The sequence below is a fragment of the Mus musculus genome, chromosome 2 (genome assembly GCF_000001635.26).
Source record: "Mus musculus strain C57BL/6J chromosome 2, GRCm38.p6 C57BL/6J".
NCBI lineage: Eukaryota > Metazoa > Chordata > Mammalia > Rodentia > Muridae > Mus > Mus musculus.
This window is the reverse complement of record NC_000068.7, coordinates 133,430,899-133,452,003: the sequence shown is the minus strand read 5'-3', so window position 1 is coordinate 133,452,003 and position 21,105 is coordinate 133,430,899. Positions and strand designations below refer to the sequence as shown.

At 41.9% G+C, this 21,105-nt stretch overlaps 1 long non-coding RNA gene across 2 annotated transcripts; it reads right to left on the bottom strand.

Annotated features, from left to right (window-relative positions):
- Positions 1 to 28: 28 nt before the first annotated feature.
- Positions 29 to 19,907, bottom strand: A430048G15Rik. Of its 2 annotated transcripts, none has more exons than XR_001783619.1 (4): positions 19,799 to 19,907; positions 7,250 to 7,365; positions 5,683 to 5,805; positions 29 to 216 (listed from the first exon to the last, which is right to left on the bottom strand). It is a non-coding gene; the product is annotated as an RIKEN cDNA A430048G15 gene (long non-coding RNA). The 2 variants fall into 2 exon arrangements; XR_001783618.1 differs by lacking the exon at positions 19,799 to 19,907 and adding an exon at positions 8,787 to 8,870.
- Positions 19,908 to 21,105: the final 1,198 nt, after the last annotated feature.

Sequence of the window (21,105 nt, the reverse complement as noted above, 5' to 3'; positions counted from 1 at the left end):
AAAGGCTTCTTTTCTCAGCAGAAGTATCAGCCTGTTAAAGAGCACCGGCTTCAGAAGAAGTGAGGAGTTCTTCAAAATACTGAAACTAAGCCACCTCTCTAGACCCGTCCGCTCAAACTGGAAGCTGACCAGAACGTATTTGGGTTTCACCGAGTGCTTCAGATGGTGCTGTTGTCCACTACAGTGTTGGAAATCATCTAAGCATTCTTCCAATAGCTAAATGTAAAGGAAAAGTTCTGTCATTAAACCCAAGGTTTGCAAAGGCAGATCCTCGCAGATCTAGGGATATCATATGAAGCAAGAAAACATACATAGGAAGCCATGAGAATTAAGGAGGTGGTGGGAAGTGGCACCTAGCACCATTAACAGTACAGCTTGGGACATCAGTGAAGTCAGAGAAGGCTAAGGCTGTACTCTTACTATGGCATCTATTAACCAGCTCTGGGGAAAGGTTTTATTCTATATGAACTAACCACCATTTAAAATATTTCTTTCCCTTTAATTATGAATATAGGCAAAGCACCACAGTGGCAATGAATAGCAAGACATATTAATATATCCCTAAAGAAACAAAATCATATACATATATATTTACACCCCAGATAAGTCATTGTTACTCATCAGTACTTCCAAACGGTGATTGTTTTAAACTTTATGCTATAATGTGCCATTTGATAGACTATTAGAGGAACAGCATGCACTCTACAAAATTGGAAAATCTAAATGAAATGGATCATTTTCAAGACAGATACCAATTACCAAAGCTAAATCGAGATTAGGTAAACTATCTGAATAGTTCTATAATCCCTAAGGAAATAGAAGCAGTCATTAAAGTTCTCCCAACCAAAAAAAAGTCCTAGGCCAGATGGTTTTAGTGCAGAATTCTACCAGACTCTCAGATAAGAGCTAATGCCAATACTCAGAATCTATTTCGCAAAATAGAAAGAGAAGGAACACCGCCAAACTCATTTTACGAGGCCACAGTCACCCTGGTACCTAAACCACACAGAAACTCAACAAAGAAAGAAAATTTTGACCAATTTCCCTTATTAACATTGATGAAAAAATACTCAGTAAAATATTCCCAAACTGAATCCTAGAACACATCAAAAAATATCATCCTCTGTGATTAAGTAGGCTTTACCCCAGGGTTTCAGGAGTGGTTCCGTATATGAAATTCCATCAATGTAATCTATCATATAAACAAACTGAAAGAAAGAAAAAAAAAAACAAAACACCTGATTATCTTACTAGATGCCGAAAAAGCATTTGACAAAATCCAACACCCCTTCATATTAAAAGTCTTAGAGAGAACAGGGACACAAAGGGCATACCTAAACATAATAAAGGCAATATACAGCAAGCCAATAGCCAACATCAAATTAAATAGAAATAAACTTAAAGAGTTTCCACTAAAATTGGGGACAATACAAGGCTGCCCACTCTCTCCCTATCTCTCTAATATGGCACTAGAAGTTCTAGTGAGAGCAATAAGACAACCAAAGGAGATCAAGGGAATGCAAATTGAAAATAAAGAAGTCTAAGTATTGCTATTTGCAGATGGCTTGATAGTATACATAAATGACCCCAAAAATTCTACCAGAGAACTCCTACAGATGTTAAACACTACCAGCAAAGTGGCTGGATACAAAATTAACTCAAAGAAATCATTAGCCCTCCTCTACACAAGTGATAAACAGACTGAGACTAAAGTCAGGGAAATAATACCATTCACAATAGCCACAAATAACATAAAATACCTCAGTGTAACTCTAATCAAGCAAGTGGAAGACCTGTATAACAAGAACTCCAAGTCTCTGAAGAAAGAAAATGAAGAAGATATCAGAAAGTGGAAAGATGTTCCATGCTCTTGGATCCATAGGATTAACATAGTGAAAATGGCCATCCTACCAAAAGTAGATTGAATGCAGTTCTCAGCAAAATTCCAACACAATTCTTCACATATCTTGAAAGAACAATTCTCAACTTCATATGGGAAAACACAAAACCCAGATAGCTAAAACAATCCTGAACAATAAAAGAACTATCCCTGACTTCAACCTGTACTACAGAACAATAGTTAAAAAAAAAAATCACATGGTATTGGTATAAAAATGGACAGGTGGATTAGTAGAATTGAATCAAAAACCCAGAAATGCAAATCAAAATGACCCTACGATTTGACTTTGTACCAGGCAGAATGGCCAAGGTCAGAGAATCAAAGGACAGTACATGCTGGCACGGTTGAAGAACAAGGGGAACACTCTGATGGTAATGCACACTTGTACAGCCACTCTGGTAATCAATCTGGTGGTCTCAGAAGATTGGGAATAGTTCTACCTCCAGACCCAGCTATACCACTCCTAGGCATAAATGCAAAAGATACTCCACCTTTCCACACGGATACTTGCTTAACTATGCCTATAGTAGCTTTATTTGTAATAGCCAGAAACTGGAAACAACTTGGATGTCTCTCAACTGAAGAATGGATACAAAAATGTGGTATATCTACACAATGGAATACTACTTAGCCATTAAAAATAAGGACATCATGAATTTCACAGGCAAATGGATGGAACTAGAAAATATCATCCTGAGTGAGGTAGCACAGACCTAAAAGGACATGCATGGTATGTACTTATAAGTGGATATTAGACACAAAGTACAGGATAATCATGCTATAATCTACAGACACAAAGAAGCCAAATAGCCAAATAACAAGGACCGCACATTGAAGGATGTTTGAATCTTTCTCTGAAGGGGAAAGAAAATAGATATCCAATGTGGATGAAAGGAGGGAACTAGGTGAAAGGGGGGGGTGAGGAGGGGAGTGCGGGAGCATGAAGAGACCATATGTAGAGAGAAAAGTAGAGAGAGAAGAGAGATTTGCTGGGAGGGGTCAGTTTCTAGGATAAGCCAGAGACCTGGAATGGGGAAAGGCCCCAGAGGGTATAAGGGGGTGACTATAGCTGAGATTCCTATCAGTGGGGGATATGGATCCTAAAGTGGTCACTTCCTGTTGCCAGGAAAGACTCCCACTAGAAGGATAATGACAGTAATCCACCCAAAAAGCCTTCAACCCAAAATGAGCTCTGCTTACAAGATGTGCAGGGACACGGATAGAGCAGAGCCTGAGAGAATAGCCAACCAATGACTGCCCCAAATTGAAACCCATCCCATGGGCAAGAACCAATCCCTGACACTATTAATGATACTCTGATATGCTTGCAGACAGAAACCTAGCATAACTGTTCTCTCAGAGGCACCACTCAGCAGCCAATGGAAAGAAATGCAGAGACTCATACCTAAACATTAGATGGAGCTCAGGGAGTCTTACAAAAGTTGGGAGAAAGATTGAGAGACCCAAAGAGGACAGGGACTCCATAGGAAGACCAACAGAGTCAATTAATCTGAATGCTTGGGAGCTCCCAGAGACTGAATCACCCATCAAAGATTGAGCACAGGCAGGACCTAGACCTCTGCATGTATGGCAGCAGATGAACAGCTTGGTCTCATGAGGGTTCCCCCAAACAACTGGAGCTTGGGCTGTCTCTGAGCTTGTTGCCTGCCTGCCTGTGGATCCTGAGGCCCTAATGGACAGCCCTGTCTGGCCTCGGTGGGAGAGGATGTGCTTAGTCCTACAGCTATCTGATGCTGATGTGCAGGAGAGGCAGTTGAAACCCAGAGGGGGCTCAAAGGGTGGAGAACTTGCATGGCTAGGTACTGGGAGGAGAGAAAGGGCTGGTACTAGGTTGTAAAGGAAATAATTACATTTAATTTAAAAATGAAGTGAATATTTTGGTTTCCTTCTCAATGTTTTATGTACTCCATATTATAGCTTTAATCTGTACTTTAGAAGGGATACACAGGCTTTTCCAGATAAAAGTCCAGGTGCCCAAATCCCTAGAGGAGACAGGCATTCTGTGACATAAGCCAGCCTCTGGTCTTACAAGCTCACTGCTGAAATACAACCTGCTACTTTTAGTCTGAATTTCTCCTTCAAGGAGGAAGAAGCCGAGGCTACCAGGGAGAAAGCCCTGAGTAGGAGCTGATGGCCTAGGAACTGCACAAAGCAATTTATTCCTCTTTACAAAAATTCCTACAAACGTCGGGTTTTTCAGTGTAAACATAAATACATCCATTGTCTAGATGAAGAAAAAAAAACTATGAGACAAACCAGTATATATTAATAGCTATCAATCATTGCTAGTACTATTAATTATCCAGGGCATAGATTATATGTATGATTAATGGTATTATAATATGATGCTTGTAATCTTTATTGTATTGATAATAACTCACTGTTAATTTCTAATAATTTCATAATTGCTAATAGTATTAATAACAATACTTTATCCTAAAATGTACTAAGTCGTGGACTGTGCATTCTCCTTTCAGTGTCTCATGTAATTGAATCGGCTAAATGGGTTTGACTTCTGCCATTGTTTTCTACATGGAAATGGCTTCAACAGAAGCTTAGCTATCTCCCTGGAAGCCTGGTGTGTGCAGGGAAGCTCCTCCAGCAGCAAGCACATGGACACTGCCTTGCCTTCAGGGTTGCTGATTCTTACCACATCACATAGGTCAGTGTTCCCTTGGCTCTATGCATTCCTGGCTAGTTTGACTTAGGGAATCAGTCATGGAGTCATAGAACCTTCCAGGAATCCGAGGAGGAGAGGACCTAGCTTCAATGACTCCTAGTTGAGTCCCCAGAGCTTTGCTTTGCCACACAATTGGCTAGAGACCTTTCTGCTACCCCTATGTCTTCTGCAACTTGAGTCAACAGCGCAGCAAAAGTCACAAAGACAGTCCTAGGTGGTGTGGTGTGACCAGAAATAAATAGGGCAGAGAGCATTTGAACCAAAACACACTGACACCTGACCACCAGGATGGACCAGGACATGCCAGCTCATGGCCTAGAAAGGTGACAGCTTTCATTGTGAACGGTCACGTCACCTGGTTAAAATAAAAATAACAATAACCGCTGGGGTTCTCCTGGGTTTTGAGACTGTGCTGTGTTGGTCTACTGTGGGGAAGAACTATGAAGCCAAAGGCAATATGAATATTTTCTTCCCTAGAAGAAAAAAAGGTGCAGGGTGAGGTGAAAGGGTGGAATTTCCCTGACTGATTTCATGAGGCCAAAACCAATGTTAGGAATGAATTGGACCACCATATAAAACAGCATTGTATAGAGTCATCTGTTTGCCTCAGCTGCTGCTGTCACAGCCCCATGTTCCTATCAAGGGCTTAAAGCAAACATTGTGAGCAGCTAAAAGAACAACATGATTTCTGACTCTGCTAAAAACCCAATACACTTACAGAATGGGCTTATGAACTCAGCATCACAGGAGGAGTGTAGAGAGGGGAAGACAAGAAACCTTTTATTTAACATCTTATTAACAATGAAAATTGGCACAGAAACCAACCACATACATTAACATAGCCTGGGCTAGTTTAAAGCTTATGAATACATTTCTGTGGGAAACTGTGAATATGGAAAAATGCCTTCTCTTATTTTGCTTTTTCTAAAAAAGCAGTGAATTCTGGGCTTCGTGTGTATCCATAACCTTGCACAGAAATGCCAAGTGGGACTTAGCTGGGGAAGTCCAAGACTAGAGGGGCACTTGCACCTAGTGTCTTGGAAACCAGAGCAGAGGGAGGAGAGAAGCCTGACAAACTGACCTAAGAGGTAGATCCCACCGACAAGGAGCAGGGCATCCAGAGGTTCTCCGCCTCTTCTGATATTATTCTTGGCCATGGAAGAAGAACCCTTGAATCAAGGAGGAGGAGAGCTGCATCCAAAGCCTGCTCAAAATGCAGCAATTAAAAACAAAAAGACAAAACAACAACAACACCAACCTGCGCATAGTGAGAGCCAGGAATCTGCTAGAATGAGTTTGTCACTGAATTTTGATCATGCAAATGTTTCCTTGAGTAACTGAACACTGAAAAGCATAAAGCAACGGATTCCTCAAAAAGCTACCTTGAAGGTAGTGGCTTCTGCAGCCATTTCGTCCTGCTACTATCAATTTTCATGAACCAAGAGATTCATTGTGTAACAGTTTCCCTCGGGATTAAGAGGCCCAGCAAATTTATTCACACAGAAAGGAAAATTATTGAGATAAAAGGGCTAAAATACTTTGTTAATGAAACAGGGCACCCTCCATTCATATCTACATCTCTCTTCACACCTCTCTCTCTCCATCCATCTAACTACCCATCCATGTCATGCATCCAGTCAACAAATATTGTTAAGAGACCAAACAGCACTCTCCTATGAATAAACAAAAGTCAGCAGATGGCTCAGGAAGTTCACGATTCTTGGAATTCATCATCAGGCATAGCAAGAAGAGTTAGGAATATTGATCTTATCAGAGGGCAGAGGATATTAAAGGCCATGACTTGGGAAAGTCATAAGGTGCAAACCAAGTGGAAGGCTAAGCGACTCTATCAGCAACTATTCTGCTAGAACAAAAAAACATCTAAACAAATAGAATGCTGGAATATCACCACTTAGTGCATTTCCAAGAAGCACTCATAAATACTCATGGAGCACCTCTTCTGTCGCATGGTCCATACTCACCCTAAACCCCAGCCACACTCTGTCTATTCAGCACCCCACAAATTTAAATGGGAAGGCAGGTGAAGGAAACAACTCTGCTATAGAGTAGAAGTAATGCCAGCGTAAGGCTGGCCTAAAGTTTGAGGAAAAAGCAGGAAGTAACAAATGATATCTCAAGGACCACAGGATTGGTGGTGCCAAACATTCAAGGTCTTGTACCTCTGCTGAATTAAAATCTCAAACAGTTTTCATCTGGAAAGAGGCATGCCAATGATTACCTTCTGAAACTATTCTGCTGGCACCTGGTAGACTGGCTGGTGGTAGTAAGTGACAGAAACAAGGAGATCCCTACGACAGTCAGTCATTCAGGCAAGATGGCAGAGACACATGAACTGGGAGCTTGTTGTGGAGGTAGGACGAATGGTTGGTGAGTAACAAATGGAGATGAATAAGAACAGGGCAAGCCCTGCAGGAGGAAATGAAAGAAGCCTGTTTGAGAGGAAACAAACTAATGGAAGAGGAACTAATGGAAGAAAATATTATCTACTGTTATACAGTAGATTGGGCACTGCCGAGATTTAGGAAACCCAGGGGAGACCGCAGCTTGCAGGTTTGGGAAGACCCACATTCATCAGGAGGGTGGCTGTGGATGGGCTGCTTCTGTGACAAGAAGCCCACCCAACTCACCTGAAAAGAAAGGAGGAGAATTAAAGCAGCTCCTCCATTGTTAACTGCTTCTCCATCCCTGCCGTTCTTGGTGAGGTGCCAGCCTTTGTGCCATTTCCCACTGTGGTCTTCCTCCGCTGAAAAGAAAAGGATGCCGAATCTTTGATATTTGGGAATACAATTTCTCACATCTGAGTTAAATTGAATATTTATAACTGATACATAAAACATTAAAATACTATTTTGTTCTTCAAATCTAAACTCTGAAAATCATGAAATAAAGTTGGGCAGGGTGGAGTATTCCTGAAATCCCAGAAGTGGGAAGGCTGAAGCAGGAAAGTCACTACTTCAAGGACAGTGTTGAAAGAGAGAGGAGAATGGAAGGAAGGACAGGGACAGTGGCAGAAGGGATGGCAGGTTGAGGAGGAAGGGGGAGAAAATTGAGTTGAGTGCCCCAAAATCTTAATGTTTTGGCAAATCCATATGTGACATGTTTCAGAAGATGACAAGTTTTCCTGGCGTATGGGACCATGACACAGCATGACCATACCCACTCTCAAGCTGTCACCATGTGGACAGGTCTTCTGCCACTGTATACACAATGGTGCATCATGATGACCTTGAACTTTCTGCCAGTGGACTTCATAAACTGCAAGTCAGAAGCTCTGATCTGACCAAAGCTGGACCTAGATACTACACAGCATGAATTCGTTGCAATGTTACTCATTTTCTCACACACACTTGGCAAGTGATTTCTTTTTAAAGAAATACAGGTGTCCTTTTGCCAGTCGCCCTTCCTGAGGATAACTCTGAGCAGCGTGTCCCATTGTAACATGGACCAGGCACTCTAAAAGCACACAGAGGGAACAATAATTTGCGCAGCTCATGCATCTTTTACAATCTCCTCCACTTCTCTTCTTTGTTACAGAGAGAAGGTAGGCAGGCAGGCAGAGAATAGAAGGTGGTTCTTGTTATTTTTCAAAACCAGTTCATCTTTTCTGATGAGTCACATCCCTGTGTCTGAGCCAAGTTCTTCCATGTCCCCACTTGGCTTCAGGAACCTGGGTGTGACTCATGGGTCATGATCCTGAAGACAGAGCCTTATATTTCTCCAAAAACAATTTGGGCCCCTCCACCCGTGATGCAACACTACAACTCCATATAAACCAGTGGGAGCCTTTATGGGTTGACTAATATGTTAACACCCTGTGATCCAGAAGTGGAGTTGCTTAAGCTTTTTTTTTTTTTTTTTTTCTAGGCTGGGTCGTATAAACTATGTCTCAGACAGTGATTCTAAGATCTTCCAAGATGCGGCAGCAGGGCACAAACAGATGATTGTCAGGCAAGGATTTCTGCAAATCGTACCTATTTGGACCTGTAAAGAGATCTGTTACTATACACTGACTCTCAGTGTTATGCCATCTTTCTTGTATTATTATAAAGACTAGGCCTAGTTCCCAGGATAGAAACTAGAAATCATAATGTCTGAGTCTAGTCTCATACCTTGTGAACAAAATGTCACTTAGCCACAGTCAGAGGGAATGAAATCCTGACTTACATTGCCTTCCTAGCATTGTTGTGCAGGCTCCAAGAACTACATTTTTTTCTTCTCATCGAGTGCTCACTGGGTCAGATAATCTCATTCAGCTTTTGCAGACAAATAAAAAAGAGAAACAAGCAAAACAATTATCAAAAATCTAAGCGAATATATATATATTCGCTTATATATATAAGCTTTTACAACTAGATATGTTTCTAAAACTAAACCAAAGTAGTAAATGTATATGAACTGCAATTAGTTGCTACTTGGAGTACAAATTTAGTAAGTGTGCCAGGTCAGAGAGGAAAGCGGATTGATTAGTGACATCTGCCAAAGGCTCAAAATCAGGAAGTACTGGCTTTAATGGCCTGTTTGCCAGTTACCTCTGCTGCCTAAGCCAGAATATTGAGGAGCATTTCACGGTACATAAAAGGGATACAGTCATAAGGTAATATGTCTCTGGCATGTCCCCTCTGCCCTAAGCATTCTCTACCTCTCCTTTGTCAAGACAACTTTATCACTGAAAATCAGAGGAGCTGACCAGCACAGACCTCCATACACTCGCTCTCCTTACTTCCTCACTGAGCGCCTGTCAGTGGCTTTGAAACACTTCAGATTAGGAATCTTCCCCCACATGCTCCACTATGTTCATAGCAGCCTTATTTATAATAGCCAGAAGCTGGAAAGAACCCAGATGCCCCTCAACAGAGGAATGGATACAGAAAATGTGGTACATCTACACAATGGAGTACTACTCAGCTATTAAAAAGAATGAATTTATGAAATTCCTAGCCAAATGGATGGACCTGGAGGGCATCATCCTGAGTGAGGTAACACATTCACAAAGGAACTCACACAATATGTACTCACTGATAAGTGGATATTAGCCCAAAACCTAGGATACCCAAGATATAAGATACAATTTCCTAAACACATGAAACTCAAGAAAAATGAAGACTGAAGTGTGGACACTATACCCCTCCTTAGAAGTGGGAACAAAACACCCTTGGAAGGAGTTACAGAGACAAAGTTTGGAGCTGAGATGAAAGGATGGACCATGTAGAGACTGCCTTATCCAGGGATCCACCCCATAATCAGCATCCAAACGCTGACACCATTGCATACACTAGCAAGATTTTATCGAAAGGACCCAGATGTAGCTGTCTCTTGTGAGACTATGCCGGGGCCTAGCAAACACAGAAGTGGATGCCCACAGTCAGCTAATGGATGGATCACAGGGCTCCCAATGGAGGAGCTAGAGAAAGTACCCAAGGAGCTAAAGGGATCTGCAACCCTATAGGTGGATCAACATTATGAACTAACCAGTACCCCGGAGCTCTTGACTCTAGCTGCATATGTATCAAACGATGGCCTAGTCGGCCATCACTGGAAAGAGAGGCCCATTGGACACACAAACTTTATATGCCCCAGAACAGGGGAACGCCAGGGCCAAAAAGGGGGAGTGGGCGGGTAGGGGAGTGGGGGTGGGTGGGTATGGGGAACTTTTGGTATAGCATTGGAAATGTAAATGAGCTAAATACCTAATAATAAATGGAAAGAAAAAAATTAAAAAAAAACATACATGATAAAAAAAAAAAAAAAAAAAGGAATCTTCCCCCAGCGCAGGTTGTATTTTAGTTGCTCATGAAATGCCTTAACCTCAAAAGTAGCGAAACTGAAAAAAGAGACAAAACTAAAACAATCCCAGAATTCTTTCCCCTTTTGTACTGGCTTGGTACTAGATTTCTAAGTCACCAAAAAAAGAGACTTAGAAATGTTCTTCTTCCTTCCTTCCTTCCTTCCTTCCTTCCTTCCTTCCTTCCTTCCTTCCTTCCTTCCTTTCTTTCTCCCTTTCTTTCTTTCTTTCTTTCTTTCTTTCTTTCTTTCTTTCTTTCTTTCTTTCTTTCTTTCTTTCTTTCTCCCTTCCTTTCTTCCTTTCTTTCTTTCTTTCTTTCTTTCTTTCTTTCTTTCTTTCTTTCTTCTTTTCTTTCTTCCTTCTTCTCTCTCTCTCTCTCTCTCTCTCTCTCTCTCTCTCCCCCTCCCTCCCTCCCTCTTTCAGCATGTGTAAGTTTTATATAACAGTAGGGTTCATCATGAAAGTGTTATGCAGGCATATAATGTATTTTGATTACCACTTTCTCCCATTCCCCAGGGTAAAAAGAAGTCTCAGTATTGAGCAAAGTATTTACCAAGAAGGTTCATAGCTGAAGACTCTGAGAAAGAGTCTTCTTCAGTGATCTTTCAACAGAAACCAGTACTTCCCACTGTCTGAAATCCCATTTCCTTGCTTGGGCCACTTTTGGAGTCTCACTGCCTGCCACAAGACACAGCTAGTGGTAGGAGGTGCCATCATAACCTGATCTCTCATGCTCTCGGTTTTCCTTGAGAGGAAGATCTCTAGCTCTTTTTGGGACTCATAGATACCTTCAAACTAAGTCAACACAATCCCCATTCTCAAAGCCCACTGAGGGAGGGGTTAATTATTCTGTAAGGCCCTTTACAGGCTGTACTGAGATTAACCCTTGCCTGGATAGTAGACGGGAATGTCTTGGGATTCTGTACACAATTTACAATCCCTATTCTACTTGAGGACCTAATCAGTACAAGCATCCTCTGACTCTCTTGAAATTCTTAGAAAATGTCATTTACAGTTCTCACCAGCTTTGCCTAACCTAAAACCATTCTCCCTGTCCAGGTATCTTACTAATTATTATATGCCATATGGACCATTTGTGTCCAAGTACTGCTCAGTACCTCCCCTTCAACTGTGCCTGTCACTTTTAGTGTCCCTCCCCTCAGAGCCTTCTTCTTAGGATACCCTTCTGGAAAAAAAAACGGATCTAACATCCTCGAAGCATCAAAACCACCCTGGAATGAAACACTGATACTCCTGTGCTCTAAACAATTGCCAAGGGGAGGAAAGACTAATTCTGTCCATGGTTTCAAAGGTTTCAGTCAGTCAAAGCAGGGATTCTGTGGTGAAGCATTTTACATCATGGGAGACAGACAGACAGACAGACAGACAGACAGAAAGGAAGGAAGAAAGAAAGAAAGAGAAAAAAAAAGAAAAAAAGGAACAAATTAGGAGTTCCCAAAAAGCACACCCTCTTTGGTCCACTTCCTCCAACCAGGCCCCACCTTCCACCATTCCACTACCTCTCAACAGTCCACTCACACACTGAGCATATAAATGAATTAAGCCATTCATTAAGTCAGACTGTCATTAGCCTATTGTCTCTGGAAACATCCTCACAGACACGCCCAGAGATGTGCTTTCTCAATCTCTTAGGAATCCCTCAGTCTAATCAAGCTGCAACCAAAGGTAACATCATAAAACACTATCAACTGTGATACAGGCATCAGCCCTTGGGAGTCAGCACAGAGGTGTCCGGTTACTGTGGGTCAGTCAGATCCTCACTTACCATCCACGGCGGGTCCGTTCTTTTGGGAATGAATCCTTTTCAACCAGTCCTCACTAGCTGGGCAAGGTTTTTCTTTTCTTTTTAGACCAAGTAGTCAGAAGCCCATGGATAATGCATATGTCTGTATTTAACAAGTATATATATATATATATATATATATATATATATATATATATATATGAATGACTATAGGCTAAAAACTCAGCTTTATTCACATGAAGCCCACTGCACATCGTAAAGTACATGCAAGTGATTTCTATTATCAGTATTGTCACTATATTATCAGTATAATATCTCAGTGAACCCATATGGGAAAACATGTGCTTCAACCAAAGAAAAAAGTCTGTCTTTCATACTGCCACAGAAAATAAATTCTTGGACTGGAAAATATGAGGCACATACTTGAGATTCCATTTGTTTCCCTCAAGCCCTTCTTCATTCAAGAAAACTGCCAATTCTAGAATATTTCTCTTACTTGAAACTGCGCTTTTAATAGCTCTGTCAAGCGCTCAGCGTAAGTTAAACACCTCACTGTGTGCTCAAGCTTAAAACAATAAGATTAAAAGAAATGCACATGGGAAGAAATGGTACCCGACGCAGGAAATGTTATACCCAAATATTTTTAAAAATCAGATGGCAAAAGACCTGAGTTAATGGCGTAAATGTAATTTTATATCTACCCGATAACTCCTGGATGTCAGGCCATTAAGAACATGGCAAAAAGACCTCCCTGGAGAAATGGACACAGAAACGTTCTCCCAAAAGGCAAGAAACATCTAATCTGCAAGTTTTGTCACAGCTCTTATAATTTTAAACGGTGAAAATGTTAGCACTCAGTTTTTAAAATTGCTGAACATTTTAGATATTTACCCTCTGCATCATGCTGTAGCACTGTTCATTCAGCAATGCACTGTGAAAGGCCTGTGATGTCTACAAGAGCAAATCATGTGTTTTTGTACACTGTTACATTATAGCTCCATTGAGAGTGAAGGCTTTGTGAGGAGACAAATTCAAAGCTGTAAGATGGACACCCACTGAATTCCCTGTCCCTTTCTATAATAAGCACATCCACATAACCTCATCTGGGAAAAAGAGCCTTACTTATTAACTTATTCGGACATGGAAAATGTTCATCTGAGGTTTGCTGGAAGGTCCACATTACCTAGCCAAAGAGGGAAGTGGCTTGGAGTTTGGACCTGTTAAACTCAGGACCCAGACCCACAGGAGAAGTAGTATTGTCCATAACAACAAGCACAAAGTTCTTTACAATGAAGATAGATTTCCATCTCTCATCGTTCTTACCCACAAGCAAAACACTTCCTGCCAGTAATCATGACAACCCTTTTTAATGTAAATACAAACTATTCTGTTACTACCTACAGAGTTTGCTAGGCCTATGACATGCAGGAGTGATCTCCAACCAGGAAAGGAGATGAATCTAGCGCTAGAAGTCAGGCAGATATCCATCTGCAAAGGCTATAGGAGGAGAGGGGAGGGAAGGGGAGGGGAGAACAGCCTTATTTTCTCTCGGGCCAGGAGGAGTTTTCTAACAAGACTGAGAGGTGTCTGTCTCCACTGTGCATGTAGCCTGTAGCCCTGGCCCTTCCCAACAATGCATGGATAGGGGAATCCAGGGCCTAGTGCAACGCCTGCATAGTTGTGGACAAAGTTTCTTTCCCCCATATGTTTACAGAATTCCAAAAGCACAGAAATAGTTGCTGGACTCTAAGCAGTTTTGTAAAATGACCCTAGCTCGGACTGTTTTCATGCTTCCCTAGGGACTCTGGTGAAATCTAAATAAGTGGAAAGGTTCAGCTATTTTGGAAATTTCTTTGTGCCAAATAATCGTCTGTAGATCGAATGCAGCCGAGAAAGTAAAATGTCGATATTTTCACAGTCACATAAATCAAAATGGCTGAAATGTTTAAAAACAAGCAAAAAAGCACCCTGAGGCTGAAACCAATTATGGAAATTCTTAGCCGAAAGGGATCATTCATTAGCTCGTTTATAACAAGGAGCACAGCGAAGCAAATGAAAATCAGTGTCTGTGATGGAGCTACCGTGAGCGAGCGCGGTGATGCTTCCTATTTATAAACATGATCAAAACAAGGGCTGTGGAGAGCGGGGAGGGAGGATGAGGTGGGGCTGGTCCTAGAATCCTCCCTCTGATGCAGAACTGCATTAGTCTGATTTAGGAGACTGCCTGCACAGCTGAAAAATAGTGGAGGCTACCATTCCTCCTGCAATTCTATTCTCTGACTCCAACCGCTCTAAAGTGATTTGGTTTTTATTAACCCATTCACAGAGGCACTAGAGCAAAGCTTTCCTCACAGGCTTGGTTCCATTCAGTTCCATTTTCCAGAGAGCTTCTCAAACTTCACTTTCGCAAGGCAGCCTCTGTGACCACAGACTTCCCACAAAGTCGAGATAAATGTATATCTGATAGCCTCTAATTACTTTCTGTCTTTCCGTGGACCAGACTCTCCAAAGCGCAGCAGTGATTGCTATCACGCTCACCGAGAGCGCTCCAGCGCCCCGCAGCCTAGCCTTAGCGGGGACCAAGTGAATAGCTTGCTTAAGAAAATAGTGAAGCACTCTTGGGAAATCATTGAAAATGACAGAATAACAGTCTACCCTTGACAAGATACCCAGGAGTGCTGGTGCCTTGATGGGTGTGGCTTCTCATTGCTTCTTGGTTTTCCCTCAGGGTCATACACATGGCTGCCACAACCTTAAGTACACACATACTTACAGCTGAGCTTAAAGCTAGTTTAAAAAAACGGGGGCGGGGGGGGGGGGGAGGAATCGCATCTCCAGCACTATTCTGTTACTAGAGAAGAAAGTCTTTTCTTGGGACTCTTCTTTGCAGCCTTGCCCTTACCTCTCAGAAGCCAGGGTATGGTCATGTGTTTTGACCTGTCTCCAAGAAAAACTGAGTAAGTCTCTAGTGTTTTGTCCTATCTGTAATAAGGGATTACCATAAGGCTCTACAGGCAAGGGACGAGCAGTGGCCTATAGAGACTTAATGCCCCAGGGAAGGGGGATGCCCAGGGAGGGGAGGAAGAGAGCCATCTCAGAGGCAAAAGGAAGGGGGAATGGGGTGAAGAACTCTGGGAGGGGGGACCAGGAGGGGGGCAACAATTGGAATGCAAATAAATAAAATAATTAATTAAAAAATTAATAAAACGAATAGATGCAAATAAAAGTAATCTTAGTCTCCAAGAACGTCATTCTTCTTGTCCTTCTTCCTAAACTACAGCCACAGACCCTCTGCTTGCAGGGACCTTTCATGCAGCTCTCTGGCCAAAGTACGATCAGTCCCCAAGAATATATGGGCAAACACGAACAGAGGTGCACTTATTTGCTTGTGCAGATATTGGGCATGATGGCGCTCCTCTGGGAAGTTTGGACTAGCTGCTTTACCTGTGAAGACTTGACATTGGTCAAAGGAAGTGCAAATGTTTGAAAGAATGGAAAGGAACAATAAAAAGAAAGTCCATGAATTCTTTTCTATTCCTGTGACCAAATACCTGAGAAAATAGAAAACTAAACAAAGAGACAAACATTTTGGCTCACTGAGGGGATAGAACTCGTCATGCAGGAGCAAGGTGATGGCTCTGGGGCTGTGTCAGCTGCTTGTCACATGGCATCAAGCAGGAAGCAGAGAGAAGGGGAGGCTGGAGGCAGGGCCTGGACTATAACCCCAAAGACCCATACCCACGGATGCATTCCCTGCTGCCAAGTCCTGCTTTGTCCCTACAGGTTTCACATCCATTCCAAACAGCACCACCAGGTGGGCACCAAGTGTTCAAACATAGGAGCCTGTGGAGGGCATTTCACATCCAAAGCAAAATAGGAAGATAAATGATGCTTCTTTATGGACAAAGGCCATTTTCATCAAAAGACTTGTTTTCAAAAACTACAAATACTTTCCTTTGTGAAGATATTAACTAAGGCTCTTTGAGGTAAAATGTCAAAATGTTGACTTTTGAAATGTTATTTTGTCTCCTGAAGGTGATTTTAACATCATACATATCTCTTTTCTTAGCAAGGGTCTATTTCATTTTTCATTATGTACACTGTGTGTAGGGGAGAGGCAGGCATTGTTCACATGAGTGCAGTTGACTATGGAGGCCAAAAGAGAGCATCAGGTTCTCTTAAAGCAGGAGTTACAGGTTATTGTGAGCTGTCTGCCTACATAGGTGCTGGAAACTGAACTCAGGCCCTTCACAAGTGTAGTATATGAGCTTAACCACCGAGTCATGGCTCCAGCCCAACTTTTACCACCTTCAAGAAATAAAGTTGCTGTTATCCATCAGCCAACCTGAAACAGGGTGAATGGTAGGCAAAATGAGCAAGTATTCGTTTACAAATACAGAGCTGTTATAATGTATGCAGTGAAAACCTTCACCATTTGAGCACTGTAGACTTCCACCACACAATAGGAAGACAGCACATACTCCTTAGAGCAATAGTGTCAACGGCATAATTCTATTTTATGACTTTAAAAATAAGATGTTATTGTATGAAGTATTAAAGTACAGTATATTTAATGTTTTAAAAATAACAAAAAAAAACCTCACAGGAGCATTGCATGAAGGAATTATAATAAGGTTTACTTTTATTTAGGACCTCTGGGAAATCTTTGGAGACAGAGTAAGATAAAGCAACCTAACTATTAGAATCCTACTAAGTGACAATGACAGACCAACTATGCTTAGAACACATCTGAAATTGGTAGTCAGATTCAGAATGCTTCAGAGAGATGAGTTCACGGAGTTGGTAACAGAAGTGCATAGAGCCGAGAGCCCCGCAAAGGTGTGAAACACAGCACACACCCACCCTAGGCACTGGGTGTTTACCTACACAAGTAAAGATTCTCCTCCATTATAAAAGCCACACTTTGCACAGCATAAATACAAAACAGTGTTTTGCTTAGCTTCAATGAAGAATGAAATTGTCTCACTTTTAGGAAAGTCAATATAACTGGAAATCATTATTCTAAAGAAGCCAGACCCAGAACAACAAATACTATGTATTTATCTCCCATGCAGAATATAGATTGAAAAAAGAAAATATATACGGAATTCAAGCAGGAGAGATACTATTTAAGAGAAGGCCAAGGGGAAGAAAGTTTGGAGGATGATTGACATGTATGAAAATGTCACCAAGATGCATTACTCTGTACGCTAACTAAAATCTATAATGTGGATAAATAAAAACAAAAGTCTTAACTTGATCCTAGATTTCCCTCTAGCCACCATGCTCTCTCCTTCCATTGGTTTATCATTTGTTTTTAGCTTGTGTGTAAAGCACTTAGAATCACTTCACATCTCTCTCACCCATGACCTGTGTCTTTGCCACAACAGCCAATGTCATTTGATACTGCTGACCACTCACCCCCTGCTCAGCTCCCTAACATCCCTCAGCCTGGCTTTCTCAGTCCTATGGATGGGTGGTTTCAGGTTCCTTCCATTACTCTCAGAATGCTTCTAGTCTAGTGTCTGGCCTGGGTCTTAGTCCCTTCGCATCATACCTGTCCATCTTGACCTTCCAGAAGCTGCCTCACTGTTGCCTTCCTCCCTGATCACCAGAGTTACTGTACCTAGTTTGTTCACGTGCCGAGTGTTTGAGTCACTGATCGTTTCCCCCTTACCCAAAGTAGTCTCCCACTGTTGGCCTTAGTTTTCTTTCTAAATACCATGTCTGGAAGGTATTCCCTTTTAAGCGGTGTCCCAGGTGTCCAAGTGTCCCAGGCCACTCTGATACATGTACAACAATCTTAAAATCACTTCACGTAGCTTTCTTGGTAGTAGGCTGAGTAGATTCTTGTAGGCTCTTTAAGATGAACAGAGCCTCTGTCTTTCTTCCTATATACAGAAAGAGGCACACACTCTTCACCCGGGAAGAAGAGTTAAAAGACTGATTCGATAAATGAAGATGTAAATAGAAGCGATAATCAATTGCTAATCACTGCTTACATCTTCCTATCATGTTACAGTAAGTAATAATATTTAATGAGGATTTTTGTTTAATAATACAAAGCAACAAAGAAAGCCAGGTTTGACGGTTCCTTAATCACTTTGACACAGCCAAATAACTTCTTAAGAGATATGTTTATCGTATTATTTTGTATGTAGGATTGTTTTACGCACTTGCGTGCGTGCGTGCGTGTGTGCGTGTGTGTGTGTGTGTGTGTGTGTGTGTGTGTGTGTGTGTGTGTGTACAGGCATCATTTGTGTGCCTGAGGTCTGAAGAGAAAATCTGCTACCCTGGGACTAGAGTTACTTCTTGTGGGCTACTACCACATAGAGGTTGGGTATCCAACTCAGGAGCTCTGCAAAAACCATTAGTGTTCCTAGATGTTGAGCTAATTCTTCAGCCCCAACACAGAGAAATTTAAAAAAAAAAACAATACCCCAAATCTTATATCAGTTTCTTGCAACCACAGTAGATTAGTTTCACCTGATGATTTATTTATTCCGAGAACACTGACTTGGAGTTGCATAGCTACAGTTTCCATCTGCATGGATCCAAGAGAGCAGTAGATGGAGCGATGGGGATGAGCGTGACACTTCGAAACACAAAGCACATGCGCATACTCTAGTTCTAGGATGCTCTCTGAATACCCAAAGAATGAAGGTGCCCTGTGAGCATCTCAAATGCTCCTCTCATCTCCATAACTGGAAGCATAGACTTAGACATGTCCTACAAAATACAGAAGAATGGTGTAATCGTCCAACACATGCTGTGGGTTTGGGAGGAGGAGACTATTAGCATGTGGGCCCCATATTTAGAGATAATTATTCTAGAGTAGTGGTTCTTCACCCTGATGAAGTCACCAGGAGAGAAATACTTCTGGGCAGCAGTATCTCTGAAACCTTATCCTAATTTATCGAGATAAGTGGGGTTGAGATGGTAACATTTTAAAGATGATTTTACCATGTAGCTAGGGGAGAGAACCATTGATCAAGGTAGGAAGTCCGATCATTATAAAAAGGAACCAGGCCAGATCTTCCAAAGTCCAAGAAAGGAAACCCCCATTCTAACCTTTTCCTGAACAACACCCCAACTTAGATACTTTTGAAGGACAGCCTTGCCTCCAGCTCGGGAGGACTTATCTGATCTCCACTTCTAGCGTCTCTACACATTTAAACCCTCCTGCTGATGAAAGCGTGAACTGGGCTCGGTTTAATAACGGGGTTTTCCCATTGGCTGTGTTCCCAGTCAGAATCCCCACCCTTCTCTAAGCTCCTCCCCTTCTTCAGACTGTCTATCTAGGACAGTTTAAAATCTTCTTTCCTGCCAGTAATCTATCCAATTACATCACAGGGCTACCATACCTAGTCTTATAAAAATAAGTTTAAGAGAGAGTTCTTCTTGAACCAGAAAGGAGAGCACTGACACGCCCCATGGCCTAGTTTGGGAAGGAACCTTTATCTGCATAACAGTGGCTTCCAAATGAGTATCCCCACCCCCTTGCTGAGCCTTCCATTTTGGCTGAGCAGGTACTCATCAGGAAACCAAACCTCGTCCTCCCAGATGGCAAAGGCAGTGCTTTCGAAGTAGGCCAAAGAATCTGGAGCTTGTCTAACCAGAAATTCTTACCCACTCCCAAAAAAATGCATATCCTGTTCATCCGAACGATAATTAGCACCTGCTTCCACCACTGAGCTCCTGTGGGATTTGGCAAGGCGTTCTGGCGGTGCAGTTTCTCTCGCCGGTCTCAGGCTCTGCTGCCTCATGAACCCGGTTAGTCACATGGCATGCCACCTAATCTAGACAGGGTGTTGCTGGACTTCAGTGGGACTGCCCCAACAAAATCATTAGGAACTCGTAGAGACATGAAGACAGAACACACGGAGAGAGGCACTCCAGGTCCTTTGGCTGCTCCAGACTCAGACACCCTCAAGATGGATTCCAGCAATGCTGGGTTATTGAAACTCAGAGAAAGGCCAGAAATGACCTAAGCCAAATGCTGTTAATACTTGAGGACTCACTGCCTGTTTCAAATTTATAGAAAGCAAGAGACCTTCCTCCCAGAGCACTGTGAGGACACAGCTTTTCGTATACCTTCAGGAGACTAGATCAAGAACTAACTGGCTCCCTGAACACGAATCCTGATACACACACTCCCCTTGGCTCACACATACTTACTCTATTTATATGGTCCAGGGAAGCCTGAGAGTCTCTAAAGAATGTAGATTCTTAATTCTAGTCCCAGGAGATTCCTCCAAGACCAGTGATTTCTGGTCCTTCCTTAGATACTTAGGAATTGACCTGATACTTTCCGGGGCCATTGATCTTCATACAAGGCCTGCTGGGTGTCATCTGCCTTCCTGCCTTCTGTCTACAAGCCATCTTTTATATATATATATATATATAATTATAAATATATAATATATATATAATTATATATATATATAATGGTAAATCATTTTCTCTTGACTGTGTAGCCTAGAAATAATGACTGGATCTATCAAAAATATTCCCAAGCATAGAAACAAGTGGGTGGAGAGCCTTAAGAGAACCATGTCTTCACCAGAGCGACACCTGGTGGAGAATTGCATTAAATTCGACCCAAACGAAGGCAACACCAGTTAAAAAGGAATATTTACTCTTTCCTCTATTTTTGAAATCAGGAAAGCAATTTTATCTAGATTTTTTTTGACACAAATATTCTCTTAAACATCACCAGATAAAATGTGATTCAAAGGTAAAGTGATTACTTGGAAAAAAACTCAAGTTTTTATTTCCTAGTTCTTCATACAAAATGTCCTCTAATTCTCTCGTATAGCCACAGAACACTCTCACAGCAATTACATGTTTCCAGTGAACTCAACTGCAGCTGCATTTGGCAGATAAGAAGAGCTTGTGTTAGTGGGGTTAGTGCAGCAAGCAATGGAATCCTGCTT